The 21,770-nt window shown below is 44.0% G+C and overlaps 4 non-coding genes across 4 annotated transcripts; all 4 read right to left on the bottom strand.

Annotated features, from left to right (window-relative positions):
- Nucleotides 1-4,886: 4,886 nt before the first annotated feature.
- On the bottom strand, nucleotides 4,887-4,995 carry LOC138570641 (U6 spliceosomal RNA). The gene has a single exon (XR_011303677.1). It is a non-coding gene; the product is annotated as a U6 spliceosomal RNA (small nuclear RNA).
- A 5,415-nt stretch (nucleotides 4,996-10,410) lies between these two features.
- LOC138570642 (U6 spliceosomal RNA) lies at nucleotides 10,411-10,519 on the bottom strand. The gene has a single exon (XR_011303678.1). It is a non-coding gene; the product is annotated as a U6 spliceosomal RNA (small nuclear RNA).
- Nucleotides 10,520-15,936: 5,417 nt separating this feature from the next.
- Nucleotides 15,937-16,045, bottom strand: LOC138570650 (U6 spliceosomal RNA). Its single transcript, XR_011303686.1, has one exon. It is a non-coding gene; the product is annotated as a U6 spliceosomal RNA (small nuclear RNA).
- A 5,413-nt stretch (nucleotides 16,046-21,458) lies between these two features.
- LOC138570817 (U6 spliceosomal RNA) lies at nucleotides 21,459-21,565 on the bottom strand. The gene has a single exon (XR_011303842.1). It is a non-coding gene; the product is annotated as a U6 spliceosomal RNA (small nuclear RNA).
- Nucleotides 21,566-21,770: the final 205 nt, after the last annotated feature.

The following is a 21,770-nucleotide window of genomic DNA, read 5'->3' on the forward strand; positions in this document are numbered from 1 at the left end:
TTGGATAAGCCCTGGAAATCTTTTACAGCTTGTACTGGTGGGAGATGATGTGAGTTTATCAAGAGCAACGGGATATGAGGCATGTGTGCCACAAAAAGCAGTTCTAGGATTTTTTATAAGAAAGCCGCTTTAAGAAGGGAAGTTTGGACAACCCTACTGAGAGCAAAAGTATTACACAAAAGGTAAGGGGGTCAGTGGGTCAACGGATAGCACATTTGACTGCGAGTCCGTTTATTGTAAGTCCAAATACTACCAGTTTCGACATTTCCCAGGCTTTTTGTTTAATCTCTTAACAGACTCATTCCTATGTACCTCTGTTTTCATTGTAAGCGAGGGACATACCGTATGCCTTAAACATTCCTTGGCTGCGAAGACTCTATGTAAAAGAAAGAGTAGCAGACAGCTTAATAAATCATCAGCAGGACCCTCTAGACCTTCCCCAAAAAACATAAAATGATTTCTCTGCATGTATGTGAGTTGAGCAGCGCAAGTAGTTTGGTTAATGTCAGTGGATAAATGTCACTTTCACACAGCGCAGAACAGAATCACTTGTACAGGCCACTTCTGCAAAAGCATTACCAGTGTAGAAAGCAGTGAAAAGGTGAGGCAGTGTACAGTCACCCCCGACCCTTCACTGCCCCGATCGGCCACGATCGGCCAAGGACCTCTCTATGAGAGCTAAGGGTGGAATTTTTCTGGAGCTCGGTAACTTAGGGAGACATGGCTAAAGGGATCCTCAATCAACAGCCCAGCATTTGCTTTGTGGCCTGTCCGTATATGTCTGTTCTCCAAATTACCTGCCGCAGCCCAGATGTCAGCTGGTGAGATGGAATGACGTACCAGGCAGGATCCTGGCAGGTGATTTGCATAGGCACATCCCCTCTCCCTCTCTCTTAGCCCTGCTTACTCCACAGTACCAAGTATCTAGGGAAAATACAGTGGTCGAGGTGGGGTATCAGTAACTAGCCACTCTGAGAAAGTAAATCTGGGGCGCTTCGCGACTTGTGGGGAACAACTGCAGAGCTCAGTGCCCAGAACTTTGTGGCACAGGGAGGAGGTCTGTGGGATATCAGTAACTTGGAGACATGCAACCTGGTTGGGAGTGCTTCAGGTCTCCTTCCTTGCATGCTCCAAGCAACTCAACAAAGCATCAACAGACTGAGATACCAGCCACAGAGCCACTTTCCACTTGATTTAAAGCCTAAACTCTTTTCCATGCAAACACATAGTCCCCAAATACCATATTTTCTTTGTTTTCTCTCTCTTTATCTCTCTCTACCTCCCTCCCTCCCTCCTGCCTTCCCTCCTGTCCTCTCTCTTTTCCCCCCGCCCCGCTAACTCTCCCTCTCACTCTTCCTCTTCTCCCTTCCATTCATTTTAAGTTTTCATGCGCTGCAGCACATTGTGACAATGGTATTTCACAATGAAACTGTTTGAAAGTTACAGAAATCAAAAAAGAAATCAACCAACTAAAAGCAGCCAAACCCGGAGTACAATGCTCAGCTCCAATCAAAGATTAAGGCCTAGAAGCAAGTAAAGCTGTAGTTCAGAGCGATGTTTGCAAATAGCACCTTGAAGCAGTTTACGCTGGAGTGCACAACAAGGGGAAAAGAGATAATACTGAGTTTGGTAGAATGGGATCGAAAAACAAAAGAAGCGTGCCACTTCTAAAAGTACAAGTCAAGAAATTGAAGGGGACTGGGCTGTTTATTCAGTCAATAGGACTCACAAGTAAAAGGCTTCAGAGGCATTAGTGTTGAATTTGGCGCAAAATGTATTGTGTTGTCGTGTAATATGCATGAACATACAATTTCAATCTTCATTAAAAAAGATGTATTAAAAAATAAAGACTTGCAAATTAAGAAAGTTTCTGTCCTGTCATGTGCCAACAATAGTGAATGCTTTAAAAATGTGCGTGTCATCCTTTAGAGCAGGAACCAATTCCATTTTCCCATTATCATTCCAATATTAGTACATGTGTTGCTGAGGCACATAGGAATGGATCTGTTAAGAAATTAAACAAACACCTGGAAAAATGTTGAAACAGGTAGAATTTGGACTTACAATAAACTGACTCACCGTCAGATGTGCCATCCCTCGACCCACTGACCCCCTTACCTTTTGTGTAATCCTTTTGCTCTCAGCAGGGTTTTCCAAAGTTCCTTACTTAAAGAGGCTTTCTTATAAAAAAAAATCCAAGACCTGTTTTTTATGGCCCACATGCCTCATATCCCGTTGCTCCCGATAAACTCACATCATCTCCCACCAATACAAGCTGTAAAAGATGTCAAGTGCATAGCCAAGAAAACTAGACGTGGGTCAAAGGTTGAGCAATCCTTAAATCAGCAGCAAAAATAACATTGAAATCAGCCTCAGAATCTCTTAAAGGATGGGCCAACATTGATTGCTTGCAGGGCGCAATCGGGCAGCCTCTGGTGCTGACGCCTTAAGGCAAGCGCAAAGGGAGAGCCAACCAAACCATTGATTAGGACCTCTGGACTTTCTGCCCTTTGACATAAGGACATTTGATATGGCAAACGTTTGACCAAACACAATTTAGATGTTGGATGGTATGAAATTAAGAGGCAAACAGCAATACACCAGCATTCTTTGCTGCTGTACTGATCTGGTCCTAAATGGTTTGGTTTAATGCCAATTATATTTAAAGATAAAAAGATTCATGCTCCAGGATGCTTGCAAATTGACACCCCCTCCCCATCACGATGGCTGGGTGAGGCACGCGTGAGAGCATCACAGCAGACGCATAGACATGAGAAACACTCTGTACCTCTGAGTGTATGTGGGCCCATGGCTGGATCAAGGACAAGGCAACAACAGGAGATGGTTTAAGGTGTCAGCACCCAGGCTGCCCCATCGCGCGCTGCAAGCATCAGATGTTGGACCATCCTTTAAGAGATTCTGAGGCTAATTTCAATGTTAACTTTGCTGCTGATTTAAGGATTGCTCAACCTTCGACCCACGTCTAGTTTGCTTGGCTAAGCCCTGAAAATCTTTTACAGCTTGTATTGGTGGGAGATGATGTGAGTTTATCAAGAGCAATGGGATATGAGGCATGTGCGCCACAAAATGCTGGTCTAGGATCTTTTATATGAAAGCCACTTTGGAAAACCCTAGTGAGAGCAAAAGGATTACACAAAGGAAAGGGAGTCAGTGGATCAAGGGATAGCACATCTGACTGTGAGTCCGTTAATTGTAAGTCCAAATCCTACCCGTTTCGACATTTTTCCAGGCTTTTTGTTTCATTTCTTAACAGATCCATTCCTATGTACCTCTGTGTTTTCAACAGAGTTTTCATTGTAAGGGAGGGACATACAGTATGCCTTAAACATTCCTGGCAGGGAAGACTCTATGTAAAAGCAAGAGTAGAGTACAGCTTAATAAATAATCAGCAGGACACTCTAGACCTTCCCCAAAAAACATAACATTATTTCTCTGCATGTATGTGCGTTGAACAGCGCAAGTAGTTTGGTTAATGTCAGTGGATAAATGTCACTTTCCCACAGCGCAGAACAAAATCACTTGTACAGGCCGCTTCTGCAAAAGCATTACCGCTGTAGAAAGCAGTGAAAAGGTGAGGCAGTGTGCAGTCACCCCTGACCCTTCACTGCCCTGATCGGCCACGATCGGCCAAGGACCTCTCTATGAGAGCTGAGGGTGGAGTTTTTCTGGACCTCGGTAATTTAGGGAGACATGGCTAAAGGGATCCTCAATCAACGGCCCAGTCTTTGCTTTGTGGCCTGTCCGAATATTTCTGTTCTCCAAATTACCTGCTGCTGCCCAGGTGTCAGCTGGTGAGATGGAATGACGTCCCAGGGATGATCCTGGCAGATGATTTGCATAGGCACACCCCCTCTCCCTCTGTCTTAGCCCTGCTTACTCCACAATAGCAAGTATCTGGGGAAAATATAGTGGTCGAGTTAGGGTAGCAGTAACTAGCCAATCTGAGAAAGTAAATCTGGGGCGCTTGGCGACTTGTGGGGAACAACTGCAGAGCTCAGTGCCCAGAACGTTGTGGCACAGGGAGGAGGTCTGTGGGATTTCAGAAACGTAGAGACATGCAACCTGGTCGGGAGTGCTTCAGGTCTTCTTCCTTGCATGTTCCAAGCAACTCAACAAAGCATCAACAGGCTGAGATACCAGCCAATGAGCCCCTTTCCACTTGATTTAAAGCCTAAAATCTTTTCCATGCAAACACATAGCCCCCAAATATCATATTTTCTTTGTTTTCTCTCTCTCAGTCTCTCTCACTCCCCCTCCCTCCTACCCTCCCTCCTTCCCGCCCTCACTCTTTCTCCCCCCCACAAACCTCCCTTTCCCTCTCACTCTTCCTCTTTCTCTCCCTACCATTCATTTTAAGTTTTCATGCACTGCAGCACATTGTGACAATGGTATTTCACAATGAAACTGTTTGTTGATTTCTTTTTTGATTTCTGTAACTTTCAAACTAAAAGCAGCCAAATCCGGAGTACAACGCTCCGCTCCAATTAAAGATTAAGGCCTAGAAGCAAGTAAAGCTGTAGTTCAGAGCGATGTTTGCAAATAGCACCTTAAAGCAGTTTACGCTGGAGTGCACAACAAGGGGGAAAGTGATAATACTGAGTTTGGTAAAATGGGATAAAAAAAAACAAAAGACGCGTGCCACTTCTAAAAGTGCAAGCCAAGAAATTGAAGGCGACGGGGCTGTCCATTCAGTCAATAGGACTCACAAGTAAAAGGCTCCTGAGGCATTAGTGTTGAATTTGGCTCAAAATGTATTGTGTTGTCGTGTAATATGTATGAACATACAATTTCAATCTTCATTAAAAAAGATGTATTAAAAAAATAAAGCCTTGCAAATTAAGAAAGTTTCTGTCCTGTCATGTGCAAAAAATAGTGAATGCTTTACGAATGTGCGTGCCATCCTTTAGAGCAGGGGCCAATTTAATTTTCCCATTATCATTCCAATATTAGTACATGTGTTGCTGAAGTAAGCGCAAAGGGAGAGTCAATCAAACCATTGATTAGGACCTCCAGTCAAAGGTTTGCCATACCAAATGTCCTTATGTCAGAGGGCAGAAAGTCAAAACACCATTTAGATATCGGGTGGTATGAAATGAAGAGGCAAACAACAGTGAATAAGCATTCTTTGCTGCTGTATTAATCTGGTCCTAAAGGGGCTGGTTTAATGCCAATTATATTTAAAGATTCATGCTCCAGGGTGCTTGCAAAATGACACCAACCCCCTCCCCATCACAATGGCTGGGTGATGCAAGCCTGAGAACATCACAATAGACCCATAGACATGAGAACAACTCTGTATCTCTGAGTGTATGTGGGCCCATGGCTGTATCAAGGACAAGGCAGAACAGGAGGTGGCTTATGGCGCCAGTTCCAGAGGCTGTCCAATTGATCCCTGTAAGCAACAAATGTTGGACCATCCTTTAAGAGATTCTGAGGCTGATTTCAATGTTAACTTTGCTGCTGATTTTAGGATTGGTCAACCTTCGACCCAAATCTAGTTTGCTTGGATAAGCCCTGGAAATCTTTTACAGCTTGTACTGGTGGGAGATGATGTGAGTTTATCAAGAGCAACGGGATATGAGGCATGTGTGCCACAAAAAGCAGTTCTAGGATTTTTTATAAGAAAGCCGCTTTAAGAAGGGAAGTTTGGACAACCCTACTGAGAGCAAAAGTATTACACAAAAGGTAAGGGGGTCAGTGGGTCAACGGATAGCACATTTGACTGCGAGTCCGTTTATTGTAAGTCCAAATACTACCAGTTTCGACATTTCCCAGGCTTTTTGTTTAATCTCTTAACAGACCCATTCCTATGTACCTCTGTTTTCATTGTAAGCGAGGGACATACCGTATGCCTTAAACATTCCTTGGCTGCGAAGACTCTATGTAAAAGAAAGAGTAGCAGACAGCTTAATAAATCATCAGCAGGACCCTCTAGACCTTCCCCAAAAAACATAAAATGATTTCTCTGCATGTATGTGAGTTGAGCAGCGCAAGTAGTTTGGTTAATGTCAGTGGATAAATGTCACTTTCACACAGCGCAGAACAGAATCACTTGTACAGGCCACTTCTGCAAAAGCATTACCAGTGTAGAAAGCAGTGAAAAGGTGAGGCAGTGTACAGTCACCCCCGACCCTTCACTGCCCCGATCGGCCACAATCGGCCAAGGACCTCTCTATGAGAGCTAAGGGTGGAATTTTTCTGGAGCTCGGTAACTTAGGGAGACATGGCTAAAGGGATCCTCAATCAACAGCCCAGCATTTGCTTTGTGGCCTGTCCGTATATGTCTGTTCTCCAAATTACCTGCCGCAGCCCAGACGTCAGCTGGTGAGATGGAATGACGTACCAGGCAGGATCCTGGCAGGTGATTTGCATAGGCACATCCCCTCTCCCTCTCTCTTAGCCCTGCTTACTCCACAGTAGCAAGTATCTAGGGAAAATACAGTGGTCGAGGTGGGGTATCAGTAACTAGCCACTCTGAGAAAGTAAATCTGGGGCGCTTCGCGACTTGTGGGGAACAACTGCAGAGCTCAGTGCCCAGAACTTTGTGGCACAGGGAGGAGGTCTGTGGGATATCAGTAACTTGGAGACATGCAACCTGGTTGGGAGTGCTTCAGGTCTCCTTCCTTGCATGCTCCAAGCAACTCAACAAAGCATCAACAGACTGAGATACCAGCCACAGAGCCACTTTCCACTTGATTTAAAGCCTAAACTCTTTTCCATGCAAACACATAGTCCCCAAATACCATATTTTCTTTGTTTTCTCTCTCTTTATCTCTCTCTACCTCCCTCCCTCCCTCCTGCCTTCCCTCCTGTCCTCTCTCTTTTCCCCCCGCCCCGCTAACTCTCCCTCTCACTCTTCCTCTTCTCCCTTCCATTCATTTTAAGTTTTCATGCGCTGCAGCACATTGTGACAATGGTATTTCACAATGAAACTGTTTGAAAGTTACAGAAATCAAAAAAGAAATCAACCAACTAAAAGCAGCCAAACCCGGAGTACAATGCTCAGCTCCAATCAAAGATTAAGGCCTAGAAGCAAGTAAAGCTGTAGTTCAGAGCGATGTTTGCAAATAGCACCTTGAAGCAGTTTACGCTGGAGTGCACAACAAGGGGAAAAGAGATAATACTGAGTTTGGTAGAATGGGATCGAAAAACAAAAGAAGCGTGCCACTTCTAAAAGTACAAGTCAAGAAATTGAAGGGGACTGGGCTGTTTATTCAGTCAATAGGACTCACAAGTAAAAGGCTTCAGAGGCATTAGTGTTGAATTTGGCGCAAAATGTATTGTGTTGTCGTGTAATATGCATGAACATACAATTTCAATCTTCATTAAAAAAGATGTATTAAAAAATAAAGACTTGCAAATTAAGAAAGTTTCTGTCCTGTCATGTGCCAACAATAGTGAATGCTTTAAAAATGTGCGTGTCATCCTTTAGAGCAGGAACCAATTCCATTTTCCCATTATCATTCCAATATTAGTACATGTGTTGCTGAGGCACATAGGAATGGATCTGTTAAGAAATTAAACAAACACCTGGAAAAATGTTGAAACAGGTAGAATTTGGACTTACAATAAACTGACTCACCGTCAGATGTGCCATCCCTCGACCCACTGACCCCCTTACCTTTTGTGTAATCCTTTTGCTCTCAGCAGGGTTTTCCAAAGTTCCTTACTTAAAGAGGCTTTCTTATAAAAAAAAATCCAAGACCTGTTTTTTATGGCCCACATGCCTCATATCCCGTTGCTCCCGATAAACTCACATCATCTCCCACCAATACAAGCTGTAAAAGATGTCAAGTGCATAGCCAAGAAAACTAGACGTGGGTCAAAGGTTGAGCAATCCTTAAATCAGCAGCAAAAATAACATTGAAATCAGCCTCAGAATCTCTTAAAGGATGGGCCAACATTGATTGCTTGCAGGGCGCAATCGGGCAGCCTCTGGTGCTGACGCCTTAAGGCAAGCGCAAAGGGAGAGCCAACCAAACCATTGATTAGGACCTCTGGACTTTCTGCCCTTTGACATAAGGACATTTGATATGGCAAACGTTTGACCAAACACAATTTAGATGTTGGATGGTATGAAATTAAGAGGCAAACAGCAATACACCAGCATTCTTTGCTGCTGTACTGATCTGGTCCTAAATGGTTTGGTTTAATGCCAATTATATTTAAAGATAAAAAGATTCATGCTCCAGGATGCTTGCAAATTGACACCCCCTCCCCATCACGATGGCTGGGTGAGGCACGCGTGAGAGCATCACAGCAGACGCATAGACATGAGAAACACTCTGTACCTCTGAGTGTATGTGGGCCCATGGCTGGATCAAGGACAAGGCAACAACAGGAGATGGTTTAAGGTGTCAGCACCCAGGCTGCCCCATCGCGCGCTGCAAGCATCAGATGTTGGACCATCCTTTAAGAGATTCTGAGGCTAATTTCAATGTTAACTTTGCTGCTGATTTAAGGATTGCTCAACCTTCGACCCACGTCTAGTTTGCTTGGCTAAGCCCTGAAAATCTTTTACAGCTTGTATTGGTGGGAGATGATGTGAGTTTATCAAGAGCAATGGGATATGAGGCATGTGCGCCACAAAATGCTGGTCTAGGATCTTTTATATGAAAGCCACTTTGGAAAACCCTAGTGAGAGCAAAAGGATTACACAAAGGAAAGGGAGTCAGTGGATCAAGGGATAGCACATCTGACTGTGAGTCCGTTAATTGTAAGTCCAAATCCTACCCGTTTCGACATTTTTCCAGGCTTTTTGTTTCATTTCTTAACAGATCCATTCCTATGTACCTCTGTGTTTTCAACAGAGTTTTCATTGTAAGGGAGGGACATACAGTATGCCTTAAACATTCCTGGCAGGGAAGACTCTATGTAAAAGCAAGAGTAGAGTACAGCTTAATAAATAATCAGCAGGACACTCTAGACCTTCCCCAAAAAACATAACATTATTTCTCTGCATGTATGTGCGTTGAACAGCGCAAGTAGTTTGGTTAATGTCAGTGGATAAATGTCACTTTCCCACAGCGCAGAACAAAATCACTTGTACAGGCCGCTTCTGCAAAAGCATTACCGCTGTAGAAAGCAGTGAAAAGGTGAGGCAGTGTGCAGTCACCCCTGACCCTTCACTGCCCTGATCGGCCACGATCGGCCAAGGACCTCTCTATGAGAGCTGAGGGTGGAGTTTTTCTGGACCTCGGTAATTTAGGGAGACATGGCTAAAGGGATCCTCAATCAACGGCCCAGTCTTTGCTTTGTGGCCTGTCCGAATATTTCTGTTCTCCAAATTACCTGCTGCTGCCCAGGTGTCAGCTGGTGAGATGGAATGACGTCCCAGGGATGATCCTGGCAGATGATTTGCATAGGCACACCCCCTCTCCCTCTGTCTTAGCCCTGCTTACTCCACAATAGCAAGTATCTGGGGAAAATATAGTGGTCGAGTTAGGGTAGCAGTAACTAGCCAATCTGAGAAAGTAAATCTGGGGCGCTTGGCGACTTGTGGGGAACAACTGCAGAGCTCAGTGCCCAGAACGTTGTGGCACAGGGAGGAGGTCTGTGGGATTTCAGAAACGTAGAGACATGCAACCTGGTCGGGAGTGCTTCAGGTCTTCTTCCTTGCATGTTCCAAGCAACTCAACAAAGCATCAACAGGCTGAGATACCAGCCAATGAGCCCCTTTCCACTTGATTTAAAGCCTAAAATCTTTTCCATGCAAACACATAGCCCCCAAATATCATATTTTCTTTGTTTTCTCTCTCTCAGTCTCTCTCACTCCCCCTCCCTCCTACCCTCCCTCCTTCCCGCCCTCACTCTTTCTCCCCCCCACAAACCTCCCTTTCCCTCTCACTCTTCCTCTTTCTCTCCCTACCATTCATTTTAAGTTTTCATGCACTGCAGCACATTGTGACAATGGTATTTCACAATGAAACTGTTTGTTGATTTCTTTTTTGATTTCTGTAACTTTCAAACTAAAAGCAGCCAAATCCCGAGTACAACGCTCCGCTCCAATTAAAGATTAAGGCCTAGAAGCAAGTAAAGCTGTAGTTCAGAGCGATGTTTGCAAATAGCACCTTAAAGCAGTTTACGCTGGAGTGCACAACAAGGGGGAAAGTGATAATACTGAGTTTGGTAAAATGGGATAAAAAAAAACAAAAGACGCGTGCCACTTCTAAAAGTGCAAGCCAAGAAATTGAAGGCGACGGGGCTGTCCATTCAGTCAATAGGACTCACAAGTAAAAGGCTCCTGAGGCATTAGTGTTGAATTTGGCTCAAAATGTATTGTGTTGTCGTGTAATATGTATGAACATACAATTTCAATCTTCATTAAAAAAGATGTATTAAAAAAATAAAGCCTTGCAAATTAAGAAAGTTTCTGTCCTGTCATGTGCAAAAAATAGTGAATGCTTTACGAATGTGCGTGCCATCCTTTAGAGCAGGGGCCAATTTAATTTTCCCATTATCATTCCAATATTAGTACATGTGTTGCTGAAGTAAGCGCAAAGGGAGAGTCAATCAAACCATTGATTAGGACCTCCAGTCAAAGGTTTGCCATACCAAATGTCCTTATGTCAGAGGGCAGAAAGTCAAAACACCATTTAGATATCGGGTGGTATGAAATGAAGAGGCAAACAACAGTGAATAAGCATTCTTTGCTGCTGTATTAATCTGGTCCTAAAGGGGTTGGTTTAATGCCAATTATATTTAAAGATTCATGCTCCAGGGTGCTTGCAAAATGACACCAACCCCCTCCCCATCACAATGGCTGGGTGATGCAAGCCTGAGAACATCACAATAGACCCATAGACATGAGAACAACTCTGTACCTCTGAGTGTATGTGGGCCCATGGCCTGTATCAAGGACAAGGCAGAACAGGAGGTGGCTTATGGCACCAGTTCCAGAGGCTGTCCAATTGATCCCTGTAAGCAACAAATGTTGGACCATCCTTTAAGAGATTCTGAGGCTGATTTCAATGTTAACTTTGCTGCTGATTTTAGGATTGGTCAACCTTCGACCCAAATCTAGTTTGCTTGGATAAGCCCAGGAAATCTTTTACAGCTTGTACTGGTGGGAGATGATGTGAGTTTATCAAGAGCAACGGGATATGAGGCATGTGTGCCACAAAAAGCAGTTCTAGGATTTTTTATAAGAAAGCCGCTTTAAGAAGGGAAGTTTGGACAGCCCTACTGAGAGCAAAAGTATTACACAAAAGGTAAGGGGGTCAGTGGGTCAACGGATAGCACATTTGACTGCGAGTCCGTTTATTGTAAGTCCAAATACTACCAGTTTCGACATTTCCCAGGCTTTTTGTTTAATCTCTTAACAGACCCATTCCTATGTACCTCTGTTTTCATTGTAAGCGAGGGACATACCGTATGCCTTAAACATTCCTTGGCTGCGAAGACTCTATGTAAAAGAAAGAGTAGCAGACAGCTTAATAAATCATCAGCAGGACCCTCTAGACCTTCCCCAAAAAACATAAAATGATTTCTCTGCATGTATGTGAGTTGAGCAGCGCAAGTAGTTTGGTTAATGTCAGTGGATAAATGTCACTTTCACACAGCGCAGAACAGAATCACTTGTACAGGCCACTTCTGCAAAAGCATTACCAGTGTAGAAAGCAGTGAAAAGGTGAGGCAGTGTACAGTCACCCCCGACCCTTCACTGCCCCGATCGGCCACAATCGGCCAAGGACCTCTCTATGAGAGCTAAGGGTGGAATTTTTCTGGAGCTCGGTAACTTAGGGAGACATGGCTAAAGGGATCCTCAATCAACAGCCCAGCATTTGCTTTGTGGCCTGTCCGTATATGTCTGTTCTCCAAATTACCTGCCGCAGCCCAGACGTCAGCTGGTGAGATGGAATGACGTACCAGGCAGGATCCTGGCAGGTGATTTGCATAGGCACATCCCCTCTCCCTCTCTCTTAGCCCTGCTTACTCCACAGTAGCAAGTATCTAGGGAAAATACAGTGGTCGAGGTGGGGTATCAGTAACTAGCCACTCTGAGAAAGTAAATCTGGGGCGCTTCGCGACTTGTGGGGAACAACTGCAGAGCTCAGTGCCCAGAACTTTGTGGCACAGGGAGGAGGTCTGTGGGATATCAGTAACTTGGAGACATGCAACCTGGTTGGGAGTGCTTCAGGTCTCCTTCCTTGCATGCTCCAAGCAACTCAACAAAGCATCAACAGACTGAGATACCAGCCACAGAGCCACTTTCCACTTGATTTAAAGCCTAAACTCTTTTCCATGCAAACACATAGTCCCCAAATACCATATTTTCTTTGTTTTCTCTCTCTTTATCTCTCTCTACCTCCCTCCCTCCCTCCTGCCTTCCCTCCTGTCCTCTCTCTTTTCCCCCCGCCCCGCTAACTCTCCCTCTCACTCTTCCTCTTCTCCCTTCCATTCATTTTAAGTTTTCATGCACTGCAGCACATTGTGACAATGGTATTTCACAATGAAACTGTTTGAAAGTTACAGAAATCAAAAAAGAAATCAACCAACTAAAAGCAGCCAAATCCGGAGTACAATGCTCAGCTCCAATTAAAGATTAAGGCCTAGAAGCAAGTAAAGCTGTAGTTCAGAGCGATGTTTGCAAATAGCACCTTGAAGCAGTTTACGCTGGAGTGCACAACAAGGGGGAAAGAGATAATACTGAGTTTGGTAGAATGGGATTGAAAAACAAAAGAAGCGTGCCACTTCTGAAAGTACAAGTCAAGAAATTGAAGGGGACTGGGCTGTTTATTCAGTCAATAGGACTCACAAGTAAAAGGCTTCAGAGGCATTAGTGTTGAATTTGGCGCAAAATGTATTGTGTTGTCGTGTAATATGCATGAACATACAATTTCAATCTTCATTAAAAAAGATGTATTAAAAAATAAAGACTTGCAAATTAAGAAAGTTTCTGTCCTGTCATGTGCCAACAATAGTGAATGCTTTAAAAATGTGCGTGTCATCCTTTAGAGCAGGAACCAATTCCATTTTCCCATTATCATTCCAATATTAGTACATGTGTTGCTGAGGCACATAGGAATGGATCTGTTAAGAAATTAAACAAACACCTGGAAAAATGTTGAAACAGGTAGAATTTGGACTTACAATAAACTGACTCACCGTCAGATGTGCCATCCCTTGACCCACTGACCCCCTTACCTTTTGTGTAATCCTTTTGCTCTCAGCAGGGTTTTCCAAAGTTCCTTACTTAAAGAGGCTTTCATATAAAAAATAAATCCTAGACCTGTTTTTTATGGCCCACATGCCTCATATCCCGTTGCTCCCGATAAACTCACATCATCTCCCACCAATACAAGCTGTAAAAGATGTCAAGTGCATAGCCAAGGAAACTAGACGTGGGTCAAAGGTTGAGCAATCCTTAAATCAGCAGCAAAAATAACATTGAAATCAGCCTCAGAATCTCTTAAAGGATGGGCCAACATTGATTGCTTGCAGGGTGCAATCGGGCAGCCTCTGGTGCTGACGCCTTAAGGCAAGCGCAAAGGGAGAGCCAACCAAACCATTGATTAGGACCTCTGGACTTTCTGCCCTTTGACATAAGGACATTTGATATGGCAAACGTTTGACCAAACACAATTTAGATGTTGGATGGTATGAAATTAAGAGGCAAACAGCAATACACCAGCATTCTTTGCTGCTGTACTTATCTGGTCCTAAATGGTTTGGTTTAATGCCAATTATATTTAAAGATAAAAAGATTCATGCTCCAGGGTGCTTGCAAATTGACACCCCCTCCCCATCACGATGGCTGGGCGAGGCACGCATGAGAGCATCACAGCAGACGCATAGACATGAGAAACACTCTGTACCTCTGAGTGTATGTGGACCCATGGCTGGATCAAGGACAAGGCAACAACAGGAGATGGTTTAAGGTGTCAGCACCCAGGCTGCCCCATCGCGCGCTGCAAGCATCAGATGTTGGACCATCCTTTAAGAGATTCTGAGGCTAATTTCAATGTTAACTTTGCTGCTGATTTAAGGATTGCTCAACCTTCGACCCACGTCTAGTTTGCTTGGCTAAGGCCTGAAAATCTTTTACAGCTTGTATTGGTGGGAGATGATGTGAGTTTATCAAGAGCAATGGGATATGAGGCATGTGCGCCACAAAATGCTGGTCTAGGATCTTTTATATGAAAGCCACTTTGGAAAACCCTAGTGAGAGCAAAAGGATTACACAAAGGAAAGGGAGTCAGTGGATCAAGGGATAGCACATCTGACTGTGAGTCCGTTAATTGTAAGTCCAAATCCTACCCGTTTCGACATTTTTCCAGGCTTTTTGTTTCATTTCTTAACAGATCCATTCCTATGTACCTCTGTGTTTTCAACAGAGTTTTCATTGTAAGGGAGGGACATACAGTATGCCTTAAACATTCCTGGCAGGGAAGACTCTATGTAAAAGCAAGAGTAGAGTACAGCTTAATAAATAATCAGCAGGACACTCTAGACCTTCCCCAAAAAACATAACATCATTTCTCTGCATGTATGTGCGTTGAACAGCGCAAGTAGTTTGGTTAATGTCAGTGGATAAATGTCACTTTCCCACAGCGCAGAACAAAATCACTTGTACAGGCCGCTTCTGCAAAAGCATTACCGCTGTAGAAAGCAGTGAAAAGGTGAGGCAGTGTGCAGTCACCCCTGACCCTTCACTGCCCTGATCGGCCACGATCGGCCAAGGACCTCTCTATGAGAGCTGAGGGTGGAGTTTTTCTGGACCTCGGTAACTTAGGGAGACATGGCTAAAGGGATCCTCAATCAACGGCCCAGTCTTTGCTTTGTGGCCTGTCCGAATATTTCTGTTCTCCAAATTACCTGCTGCTGCCCAGGTGTCAGCTGGTGAGATGGAATGACGTCCCAGGGATGATCCTGGCAGATGATTTGCATAGGCACACCCCCTCTCCCTCTGTCCTAGCCCTGCTTACTCCACAATAGCAAGTATCTGGGGAAAATATAGTGGTCGAGTTAGGGTAGCAGTAACTAGCCAATCTGAGAAAGTAAATCTGGGGCGCTTGGCGACTTGTGGGGAACAACTGCAGAGCTCAGTGCCCAGAACGTTGTGGCACAGGGAGGAGGTCTGTGGGATTTCAGTAACGTAGAGACATGCAACCTGGTCGGGAGTGCTTCAGGTCTTCTTCCTTGCATGTTCCAAGCAACTCAACAAAGCATCAACAGGCTGAGATACCAGCCAATGAGCCCCTTTCCACTTGATTTAAAGCCTAAAATCTTTTCCATGCAAACACATAGCCCCCAAATATCATATTTTCTTTGTTTTCTCTCTCTCAGTCTCTCTCACTCCCCCTCCCTCCTACCCTCCCTCCTTCCCGCCCTCACTCTTTCTCCCCCCCACAAACCTCCCTTTCCCTCTCACTCTTCCTCTTTCTCTCCCTACCATTCATTTTAAGTTTTCATGCACTGCAGCACATTGTGACAATGGTATTTCACAATGAAACTGTTTGTTGATTTCTTTTTTGATTTCTGTAACTTTCAAACTAAAAGCAGCCAAATCCGGAGTACAACGCTCCGCTCCAATTAAAGATTAAGGCCTAGAAGCAAGTAAAGCTGTAGTTCAGAGCGATGTTTGCAAATAGCACCTTAAAGCAGTTTACGCTGGAGTGCACAACAAGGGGGAAAGTGATAATACTGAGTTTGGTAAAATGGGATAAAAAAAAACAAAAGACGCGTGCCACTTCTAAAAGTGCAAGCCAAGAAATTGAAGGCGACGGGGCTGTCCATGCAGTCAATAGGACTCACAAGTAAAAGGCTCCTGAGGCATTAGTGTTGAATTTGGCTCAAAATGTATTGTGTTGTCGTGTAATATGTATGAACATACAATTTCAATCTTCATTAAAAAAGATGTATTAAAAAAATAAAGCCTTGCAAATTAAGAAAGTTTCTGTCCTGTCATGTGCAAAAAATAGTGAATGCTTTACGAATGTGCGTGCCATCCTTTAGAGCAGGGGCCAATTTAATTTTCCCATTATCATTCCAATATTAGTACATGTGTTGATGAAGTAAGCGCAAAGGGAGAGTCAATCAAACCATTGATTAGGACCTCCAGTCAAAGGTTTGCCATACCAAATGTCCTTATGTCAGAGGGCAGAAAGTCAAAACACCATTTAGATATCGGGTGGTATGAAATGAAGAGGCAAACAACAGTGAATAAGCATTCTTTGCTGCTGTATTAATCTGGTCCTAAAGGGGCTGGTTTAATGCCAATTATATTTAAAGATTCATGCTCCAGGGTGCTTGCAAAATGACACCAACCCCCTCCCCATCACAATGGCTGGGTGATGCAAGCCTGAGAACATCACAATAGACCCATAGACATGAGAACAACTCTGTACCTCTGAGTCTATGTGGGCCCATGACTGTATCAAGGACAAGGCAGAACAGGAGGTGGCTTATGGCGCCAGTTCCAGAGGCTGTCCAATTGATCCCTGTAAGCAACAAATGTTGGACCATCCTTTAAGAGATTCTGAGGCTGATTTCAATGTTAACTTTGCTGCTGATTTTAGGATTGGTCAACCTTCGACCCAAATCTAGTTTGCTTGGATAAGCCCAGGAAATCTTTTACAGCTTGTACTGGTGGGAGATGATGTGAGTTTATCAAGAGCAACGGGATATGAGGCATGTGTGCCACAAAAAGCAGTTCTAGGATTTTTTATAAGAAAGCCGCTTTAAGAAGGGAAGTTTGGACAACCCTACTGAGAGCAAAAGTATTACACAAAAGGTAAGGGGGTCAGTGGGTCAACGGATAGCACATTTGACTGCGAGTCCGTTTATTGTAAGTCCAAATACTACCAGTTTCGACATTTCCCAGGCTTTTTGTTTAATCTCTTAACAGACCCATTCCTATGTACCTCTGTTTTCATTGTAAGCGAGGGACATACCGTATGCCTTAAACATTCCTTGGCTGCGAAGACTCTATGTAAAAGAAAGAGTAGCAGACAGCTTAATAAATCATCAGCAGGACCCTCTAGACCTTCCCCAAAAACATAAAATGATTTCTCTGCATGTATGTGAGTTGAGCAGCGCAAGTAGTTTGGTTAATGTCAGTGGATAAATGTCACTTTCACACAGCGCAGAACAGAATCACTTGTACAGGCCACTTCTGCAAAAGCATTACCAGTGTAGAAAGCAGTGAAAAGGTGAGGCAGTGTACAGTCACCCCCGACCCTTCACTGCCCCGATCGGCCACAATCGGCCAAGGACCTCTCTATGAGAGCTAAGGGTGGAATTTTTCTGGAGCTCGGTAACTTAGGGAGACATGGCTAAAGGGATCCTCAATCAACAGCCCAGCATTTGCTTTGTGGCCTGTCCGTATATGTCTGTTCTCCAAATTACCTGCCGCAGCCCAGACGTCAGCTGGTGAGATGGAATGACGTACCAGGCAGGATCCTGGCAGGTGATTTGCATAGGCACATCCCCTCTCCCTCTCTCTTAGCCCTGCTTACTCCACAGTAGCAAGTATCTAGGGAAAATACAGTGGTCGAGGTGGGGTATCAGTAACTAGCCACTCTGAGAAAGTAAATCTGGGGCGCTTCGCGACTTGTGGGGAACAACTGCAGAGCTCAGTGCCCAGAACTTTGTGGCACAGGGAGGAGGTCTGTGGGATATCAGTAACTTGGAGACATGCAACCTGGTTGGGAGTGCTTCAGGTCTCCTTCCTTGCATGCTCCAAGCAACTCAACAAAGCATCAACAGACTGAGATACCAGCCACAGAGCCACTTTCCACTTGATTTAAAGCCTAAACTCTTTTCCATGCAAACACATAGTCCCCAAATACCATATTTTCTTTGTTTTCTCTCTCTTTATCTCTCTCTACCTCCCTCCCTCCCTCCTGCCTTCCCTCCTGTCCTCTCTCTTTTCCCCCCGCCCCGCTAACTCTCCCTCTCACTCTTCCTCTTCTCCCTTCCATTCATTTTAAGTTTTCATGCACTGCAGCACATTGTGACAATGGTATTTCACAATGAAACTGTTTGAAAGTTACAGAAATCAAAAAAGAAATCAACCAACTAAAAGCAGCCAAATCCGGAGTACAATGCTCAGCTCCAATTAAAGATTAAGGCCTAGAAGCAAGTAAAGCTGTAGTTCAGAGCGATGTTTGCAAATAGCACCTTGAAGCAGTTTACGCTGGAGTGCACAACAAGGGGAAAAGAGATAATACTGAGTTTGGTAGAATGGGATCGAAAAACAAAAGAAGCGTGCCACTTCTAAAAGTACAAGTCAAGAAATTGAAGGGGACTGGGCTGTTTATTCAGTCAATAGGACTCACAAGTAAAAGGCTTCAGAGGCATTAGTGTTGAATTTGGCGCAAAATGTATTGTGTTGTCGTGTAATATGCATGAACATACAATTTCAATCTTCATTAAAAAAGATGTATTAAAAAATAAAGACTTGCAAATTAAGAAAGTTTCTGTCCTGTCATGTGCCAACAATAGTGAATGCTTTAAAAATGTGCGTGTCATCCTTTAGAGCAGGAACCAATTCCATTTTCCCATTATCATTCCAATATTAGTACATGTGTTGCTGAGGCACATAGGAATGGATCTGTTAAGAAATTAAACAAACACCTGGAAAAATGTTGAAACAGGTAGAATTTGGACTTACAATAAACTGACTCACCGTCAGATGTGCCATCCCTCGACCCACTGACCCCCTTACCTTTTGTGTAATCCTTTTGCTCTCAGCAGGGTTTTCCAAAGTTCCTTACTTAAAGAGGCTTTCTTATAAAAAAAAAATCCAAGACCTGTTTTTTATGGCCCACATGCCTCATATCCCGTTGCTCCCGATAAACTCACATCATCTCCCACCAATACAAGCTGTAAAAGATGTCAAGTGCATAGCCAAGAAAACTAGACGTGGGTCAAAGGTTGAGCAATCCTTAAATCAGCAGCAAAAATAACATTGAAATCAGCCTCAGAATCTCTTAAAGGATGGGCCAACATTGATTGCTTGCAGGGCGCAATCGGGCAGCCTCTGGTGCTGACGCCTTAAGGCAAGCGCAAAGGGAGAGCCAACCAAACCATTGATTAGGACCTCTGGACTTTCTGCCCTTTGACATAAGGACATTTGATATGGCAAACGTTTGACCAAACACAATTTAGATGTTGGATGGTATGAAATTAAGAGGCAAACAGCAATACACCAGCATTCTTTGCTGCTGTACTGATCTGGTCCTAAATGGTTTGGTTTAATGCCAATTATATTTAAAGATAAAAAGATTCATGCTCCAGGATGCTTGCAAATTGACACCCCCTCCCCATCACGATGGCTGGGTGAGGCACGCGTGAGAGCATCACAGCAGACGCATAGACATGAGAAACACTCTGTACCTCTGAGTGTATGTGGGCCCATGGCTGGATCAAGGACAAGGCAACAACAGGAGATGGTTTAAGGTGTCAGCACCCAGGCTGCCCCATCGCGCGCTGCAAGCATCAGATGTTGGACCATCCTTTAAGAGATTCTGAGGCTAATTTCAATGTTAACTTTGCTGCTGATTTAAGGATTGCTCAACCTTCGACCCACGTCTAGTTTGCTTGGCTAAGCCCTGAAAATCTTTTACAGCTTGTATTGGTGGGAGATGATGTGAGTTTATCAAGAGCAATGGGATATGAGGCATGTGCGCCACAAAATGCTGGTCTAGGATCTTTTATATGAAAGCCACTTTGGAAAACCCTAGTGAGAGCAAAAGGATTACACAAAGGAAAGGGAGTCAGTGGATCAAGGGATAGCACATCTGACTGTGAGTCCGTTAATTGTAAGTCCAAATCCTACCCGTTTCAACATTTTTCCAGGCTTTTTGTTTCATTTCTTAACAGATCCATTCCTATGTACCTCTGTGTTTTCAACAGAGTTTTCATTGTAAGGGAGGGACATACAGTATGCCTTAAACATTCCTGGCAGGGAAGACTCTATGTAAAAGCAAGAGTAGAGTACAGCTTAATAAATAATCAGCAGGACACTCTAGACCTTCCCCAAAAAACATAACATTATTTCTCTGCATGAATGTGCGTTGAACAGCGCAAGTAGTTTGGTTAATGTCAGTGGATAAATGTCACTTTCCCACAGCGCAGAACAAAATCACTTGTACAGGCCGCTTCTGCAAAAGCATTACCGCTGTAGAAAGCAGTGAAAAGGTGAGGCAGTGTGCAGTCACCCCTGACCCTTCACTGCCCTGATCGGCCACGATCGGCCAAGGACCTCTCTATGAGAGCTGGGGGTGGAGTTTTTCTGGACCTCGGTAACTTAGGGAGACATGGCTAAAGGGATCCTCAATCAACGGCCCAGCCTTTGCTTTGTGGCCTGTCCGAATATTTCTGTTCTCCAAATTACCTGCTGCTGCCCAGGTGTCAGCTGGTGAGATGGAATGACGTCCCAGGGATGATCCTGGCAGATGATTTGCATAGGCACACCCCCTCTCCCTCTGTCCTAGCCCTGCTTACTCCACAATAGCAAGTATCTGGGGAAAATATAGTGGTCGAGTTAGGGTAGCAGTAACTAGCCAATCTGAGAAAGTAAATCTGGGGCGCTTGGCGACTTGTGGGGAACAACTGCAGAGCTCAGTGCCCAGAACGTTGTGGCACAGGGAGGAGGTCTGTGGGATTTCAGTAACGTAGAGACATGCAACCTGGTCGGGAGTGCTTCAGGTCTTCTTCCTTGCATGTTCCAAGCAACTCAACAAAGCATCAACAGGCTGAGATACCAGCCAATGAGCCCCTTTCCACTTGATTTAAAGCCTAAAATCTTTTCCATGCAAACACATAGCCCCCAAATATCATATTTTCTTTGTTTTCTCTCTCTCAGTCTCTCTCACTCCCCCTCCCTCCTACCCTCCCTCCTTCCCGCCCTCACTCTTACTCCCCCCCACAAACCTCCCTTTCCCTCTCACTCTTCCTCTTCCTCTCCCTACCATTCATTTTAAGTTTTCATGCACTGCAGCACATTGTGACAATGGTATTTCACAATGAAACTGTTTGTTGATTTCTTTTTTGATTTCTGTAACTTTCAAAGTAAAAGCAGCCAAATCCGGAGTACAACGCTCCGCTCCAATTAAAGATTAAGGCCTAGAAGCAAGTAAAGCTGTAGTTAAGAGCGATGTTTGCAAATAGCACCTTAAAGCAGTTTACGCTGGAGTGCACAACAAGGGGGAAAGTGATAATACTGAGTTTGGTAAAATGGGATAAAAAAAATCAAAAGACGCGTGCCACTTCTAAAAGTGCAAGCCGAAATTGAAGGCGACGGGGCTGTTCATTCAGTCAATAGGACTCACAAGTAAAAGGCTCCTGAGGCATTAGTGTTGAATTTGGCTCAAAATGTATTGTGTTGTCGTGTAATATGTATGAACATACAATTTTAATCTTCATTAAAAAAGATGTATTAAAAAAATAAAGCCTTGCAAATTAAGAAAGTTTCTGTCCTGTCATGCGCCAAAAATAGTGAATGCTTTACGAATGTGCGTGCCACCCTTTAGAGCAGGGGCCAATTTAATTTTCCCATTATCATTCCAATATTAGTACATGTGTTGCTGAAGCAAGCGCAAAGGGAGAGTCAATCAAACCATTGATTAGGACCTCCAGTCAAAGGTTTGCCATACCAAATGTCCTTATGTCAGAGGGCAGAAAGTCAAAACACCATTTAGATATCGGGTGGTATGAAATGAAGAGGCAAACAACAGTGAATAAGCATTCTTTGCTGCTGTATTGATCTGGTCCTAAAGAGGCTGGTTTAATGCCAATTATAT

This window comes from Ambystoma mexicanum, chromosome 2q (genome assembly GCF_040938575.1).
Source record: "Ambystoma mexicanum isolate Mex_15411 chromosome 2q, UKY_AmexF1_1, whole genome shotgun sequence".
In the NCBI taxonomy this organism is placed as follows: domain Eukaryota; kingdom Metazoa; phylum Chordata; class Amphibia; order Caudata; family Ambystomatidae; genus Ambystoma; species Ambystoma mexicanum.